Source organism: Sander lucioperca, chromosome 18 (assembly GCF_008315115.2).
Source record: "Sander lucioperca isolate FBNREF2018 chromosome 18, SLUC_FBN_1.2, whole genome shotgun sequence".
Taxonomy (NCBI): Eukaryota; Metazoa; Chordata; class Actinopteri; order Perciformes; family Percidae; genus Sander; species Sander lucioperca.
In genome coordinates, this window is record NC_050190.1 from 29,495,994 (window position 1) to 29,501,993 (window position 6,000).

General features: G+C 41.7%; 1 protein-coding gene across 1 annotated transcript in view; it reads right to left on the minus strand.

Annotated features, from left to right (window-relative positions):
* Positions 1-3,246, minus strand: part of bach2a (BTB and CNC homology 1, basic leucine zipper transcription factor 2a) — a 51,638-nt gene extending 48,392 nt beyond the window's left edge. The window contains exon 1 of the mRNA XM_031321452.2: positions 2,973-3,246. The gene's annotated coding sequence lies outside the window, so the exon portion shown is untranslated. The remainder of the gene's footprint in view (positions 1-2,972) is intronic.
* Positions 3,247-6,000: the final 2,754 nt, after the last annotated feature.

A 6,000-nucleotide genomic window follows, 5' to 3' on the forward strand; every position in this document is an offset into this window, starting at 1 on the left:
TATAGCGATAACACAGCACGTTGCCGTGGTGACACCCTTGAACAGTCCAGAACCGATACGACAATCAGCAGGCAGTGGGGAAGACCTTTTCTTTAAACCAAGACCATCTAGTGGGCTCAGCAAATAAATAAACTGGTTCATGAGGCTTCATTTGGACTTTGTATAAGTGAAGCCAAAAACATCTGCATCGCCCCCTGGTGGCTGGCTGCAGTATCGGTCATAAACCCCGCCTCCTTCATGTTAGCGGATGGGACTAAAAAAAATCACCTCAAATAACTTTTCCCAACGATCTATTTCCTAACTATCATTTTCTGTAGTTCTGGTCACGCTGTTTGTTTAAGTCTTCATTTTTCAAAGAAGTTTGGTTTTTATTAGTTATTTCAAGCTATAAGAACAGGGTGAAACGTCATGATTGACAGCTGTGACTGGCTCGCGATTGGTCGGGCGGGTGTATGGGCAGGACTTTGATACCGTGGCTCACTGCTGCGCAGACTCTGGCTCCAAAGTTACAAGATGGCAGCGCCGGTATCCGGGATATTTTGGCTTCACTTCTGTACAGTGGAAGAGGGTGAAGACGCGTCGTCCATCTTTACATACAGGCTGTGATGACGCCATGGTCTCTCACCTTGAACCATCTGTCCACAAATTCCACTTGAACAATAGGGATATGAAAATGTTTAGCATGATTCTTAATGAGTGCTGTGACTCTCTGATCCTTCCTAACGCAAACAGGAACAACTCACAAAAAATGAAATGAGCTGATTGCCATGCAGGGCCGGTACGTGTGTGTGCGCGTGGGAAGCAAGTGAGAGAGTGACGGCGAGGAGCAAGTAGCGACTCCAGAGGCATAGTCAGAGAAACTAAGTGTCTCCCCTGTGCTTTCTGACCACGGTGGGAAATCTGTAGCAGGAAAAGTTAACCCTCTCCTTGATTTCATGTTGTTTATGGAGAAGGAGAACCAGGAAATGAGTCAGGGGAAATGCAACGTTACCAAGCCACGGCCGAGCGACGTGCGTCGCCGCGACGTGTTGTTGCATTTTTCGAGAGGTGCACGTCAGGCTACGGCGTAGAGTCCATGACCCGTGTCTCCATGTACCTATGAACGTAGATTTACCGCAGAAGCATAAATCACGCTTTATTTTCTTGACGAAGATCCACAGAAGACATTATAGAACTGTTTTGACAAGATGGGCATGCAGTGCCCCTCCATTAGTAGACCTTGGTGTGTAAAATCAATTGAGTGTCTGTTTAATAAGTGTGTATTTACAGTGAACTTTAATTTTTTTTCCTCTTTTTGTGCCAAGTTCTGCTCTTTCATTGTCTTTCTTTCTTTCTTTCTTGCTTATTTGTATTATAAAAAGCCTTTGTAACATCGAGGCCAGAGGGATGGACTACAGATGAGAAATAGCCTTTTGGTTAATTCTGGCGTTTTTAACCCATGTTTGCACCGTCCCCTTCTTAAATAAACTAAATTGAATTGAATCTTTTTATGTAATGAGCAGCCTTAGTCTGGGAAAAAGCAAAGCAGGAGAGAGATATCAGTCTCTGCTCAAGATAACTGTCTGGAAGTGCAGGTGATAAATATTTCATTGGCCTCAGTCACCTTTTATCTGCTCCATTCAGATGAACTGTATTTAACCCGCCCCCCTACACACTCACACACACAACCAAGTGCTGCAAACACTCTGATGTTGCCGTTTTCGCATTGGGAGAAAGACAGAAGTGGGGAGAGTGGCTTTGTGGAAAGGATGACAAAGAGCTAATCTGTTCACAATGTTTACGATGGCTAAATGAAGTCACACAGGCAGCAGCCACTAACCACAGTCATAAATATGTCATTATAAACTGTGGAGGAGCATGACGGTTCACTGAATATCAAATTACTCTACGTAATACGTGGAGCAATTACGTATAGTGAAAAGGAGACCTCAGCAATTCCGTTTTTAGAGCTTTAAGGTCGCAAATTGTAATTCTGTTGATGAGCACAGCTCATTTTGACACGTCAAAGCGAAATGAATATGTAACGATAGTCATTATAGAGATTATTGCTTTATTCCGAGGTAGCTGTTTACTGAACCGACTGCTCAGCGGCTGAGGGCGGGAATAAGGGGGTGGGAGGCTGGATCCTTTGTCCCTCTGCAGCCCCTTCCTTCTCCAGCATGACAGGAGCTCGAGCCCCGGTCGTTGCGTGGCATTTGAATCCCGTGCAAAACATGTTCCCTCCCGTTTAGTCTACCATCGATATATAGTTGTGGGGTTTATTAAAGAAGTGGATGTAGTAAGCTTAAAAACAACATCGACCGACAAACTTCCTTGTAGAACAGGCGCGTGGGGGTCTGTCACAATGACACAACAAACAGGGCTGTTCACTGACAGAAGGCACCGTAACCATAGGTTACTTTCAATCGGCTAACGGCTTACTATCGATATTCATTCTTTGAAATGGCGTGAACTGGGTTTTTGCAAAGTCGTTGGCAACAAATGTTGTCTTAATACATCCATGGCAACAAAGCGAAACAGTCCAACAACAAAAAAACACCAAATCACTTTCTTAGGGCTGTTACGTTACTTGTTTCCGACGTAAATATCTCGACATTACGCTAACCGTGAAGAGAAACACGTTTTTTCAGGGAAACGCATTTAAACACAGCACCTAGCTAAAACATGCTGCCGACCACAGCATCCCTGCTAACCTGCGTGAACACCACCCCGGTGTCAAAAACCACACATCAGGTAACCGTTAGGCACGCCGCTCAGCAATAATAAGTAACAGACAGCGTTTACACAACACAATGTCTGACTAGCGCTACAACACAAACAAGTGAGTGTAAAAAGCCAGCGCGAGCAGACAGATTAGTAGAAGCAAATCCACGGCTGAGAAGGGGCTCCCGTAGTCTGGTTTATCCAAGCGTAGTAACGTTAAAGCCCCAACGGTTTGCTTATTATCCTCGTAATGGCTGGGATCGACTTACCCGCTTTTCCTGCTCGTCTGCGTTCAATTCCTCAAATATAAGAGTGGGTCCACATTGTTTTTTTTCTGTTTGTTTGTTTGTTTCCCCGCAGCCAGAACCGCTGCTTTTAATGGACCGTAGGCATCAGTCGGTGTGGTAGATGGGTCTCCTGTGTGTGTGTGTGTGTGTGTGTGTGTGTGTGTGTGAGTTGGATGAAACGCCTTTTCTCCTCTAGGAGCTGCATTGTTGACATTGGCTTCCTGACGTCATGCTGGTCCTCATTCACAACAACGGCCGAGCCCCCCCCATCCCCCCCTGCTCTTACGATGATGGAGCCCCGTACATTGACTTGAGGATGCGTAGAGATGTTTAGTGAATTCAAACTGCTTTACTACTAGGGCTGCACGATATGAGCACGATATGATAATATCTAATTGCGATCATTTTGACTGATATTGCGATTGCAATATGATTCACGATATTGGAGGGAATTATCGTTTTTGTATCATTATTCTCATTTTCATTGAAAATTATTAACATTGAAAGAAATTAAAATGATTATAGTGTGATTTTTGCGAGGATCTGTACCAAACAAAGATTTTTTCTTTAGTCTGTAGGATAGGATTTGTAGGCCGGGACATCTCTGCAGTACCACAATACTTCATCCAGAATGGTTTGATACATATTTTGCCTTTAACAAATATTGCACCCCCCCTGCGATTTGGATATTGCACTAGTTCATATTGCGATTTCGATACAATTGCCCTATTTACTACACATTTTAACTCTCAATCAGATATGCTTTTGAACAGACATCAACATTTTACTGGTTAATGATTTGTTTCTTGACTGACTTGACTGTAGAATAGTCTAAAAAAGGTTATTTTTCAATTAAGTTATTCTATCTTTGTGCGATCTATAAAATGTTTTTCAGATTTTCCCATTTTTCATTTCAAATTGCTTGCATTTTGTCCAAGTCTACAGCAGTCTTAATATCCAAAGATATAGCCAATATTTAGTTATTGCCTATGACAAAGAAAAGCCAGAGAATGTTTGGTATTTTTACCTGAAAACTGACTGAAATAATTCATATACGGAAGAGGATTAGGGCCAATGTTAAAAAGGTAGCCTATTTGAGTTGAGAAAAAAAAATCTCACAATGTTCTATAGTTTCAATTGATGTGCAGTCGGTGTACATTTCAAACTCTAGCCAGTAAATGTTTATTTTCCTTTTATAGTTTTCATTTTTATCTGCTAAATGATTTCAACGATGAACCAAATTTCAGCTATTTGATTTGCACTATGAACAAAAGGAGTGGCCTCCATGAACTCACAAGGCACTGACATTGCATTAAAATCCGACTGTAACGGAGAAAGATAAATGGGATTGAGTGAGGAGTAATTCCGGATTAGATGGAAATCTAATCGCATGTATTTGAAGGCAGGTTTGCAGTGTGCTGAGGCCATTCTAAACAGGACGGTAGGTAGGTTTGTAATACGGACTGTAATCCAGCGGGAGCTGGCAGAGCTGTTACATTTTATCAGTTTGCCACAGACAGGCACCTCTTGGGCCTCATTCTGAGCGGCTGGATTCAGATCAGCCCACATTCTCAATGTCAAGATGTTATAAATAGCCAGAACTGATTTGTACAGCTCCTCTGGCAGCTAAGATCAGCTCAGTGGGGGGATGTGATGTTCTCAGGGATGGATCCATGGGTAGCCTGACAAAGAAAAGAGCTAGCTTGTATAGCCTCCTGAAGGCAAACACACACACACACACACACACACACACACACACAGGATAAGATTTCAGAGAAGAAATGATTTGTTTTTGCATCTATCGATCAAACTAGTTTACTTGACAGTGCTATTATCTATTACTGTATATTAGATAATAGTATAGTCACACATTGCCAGACCTATCTCCACAGCGCTGTGGAGTAAGATCTGGCTACACCACAGATCCATTCTGGGATAGCTCTGGGTTTGTTGCATTGTTTTAAGCTCCGGACGCAGCAACAGTGGCTCTGCAAAATAGTCTCGGGAAGGAACTTGTTTTGGTGGAACATTTGCACCCTGCAAAAGAAAACGCTACATACAATATTACATGAAGTTAACTGTTGACACAATACAGTAACGTGAGCTATTTAAATTAGCTGGATGCATTGTTAAACCTCATTATCTCTTACTAGTGTATCGCCATGTGTACTTGGTCCACAGCAATCCCACCAATCGGTCCCAAAACGTCCCAGTTAGAGGGTAAATGTATTCTTTGTAAATCTTTACAATCATTCCCCGAAAGAACCAAATAGGCCTGCCTTGTTGCATGATCCAGAATTTCTTCAAACATTTTTCAGCGTAGAGCTCGCTAGCTCGAAGTCTGTTGTTGTTTCCCGAAGAGAAGGGATTTTGAAAACGGCAACACACAGGGAGCGGAAGGTGAGGGACATCACACGCCGGATTTCAGGATCAGGGGTGTAAATCACATGTTTTATCACAGTACGATGTTATATCAATTCTTTGGACAATGATATCATATTTACTGATATCACAAAGGCTGCTACAATAGGATTTTGATTTGATTCAGTTCAGGGCCCTGCGACCGACCAGACGATACATGAGCCCGTTCAACACAATCACTTACATTTATATATATTTATTTACAAGAAGCAACTAAAATATGATTTGACAATTTCATTACTAAGCTCTTCCAGACATTTAAATAAATGTAAATATAATTTATAATTTAAAAAATAAACTACTCTTTTTAATAAAAAGAATAAATATAAAGTGGGAATTTCAAAATAAAGGCGCATCTTAAAGATATGTATCGATATTTTCACTTTGAATCGATAATATTGGATCGTTGATGATTGAACCGATAAGTCGATCCAGAATGATATATCGTTACATCCCTAGTCAGGATGTCTTTTCCTACTATGACAAGTCCAAATGTCTGCTGTGAAAAAGGTCCATCGTGGAAATGTACTCACTGATCCAGAATAGTCACTGGGATATGATTTGTCTATATCATTTCATTTACGGAAAT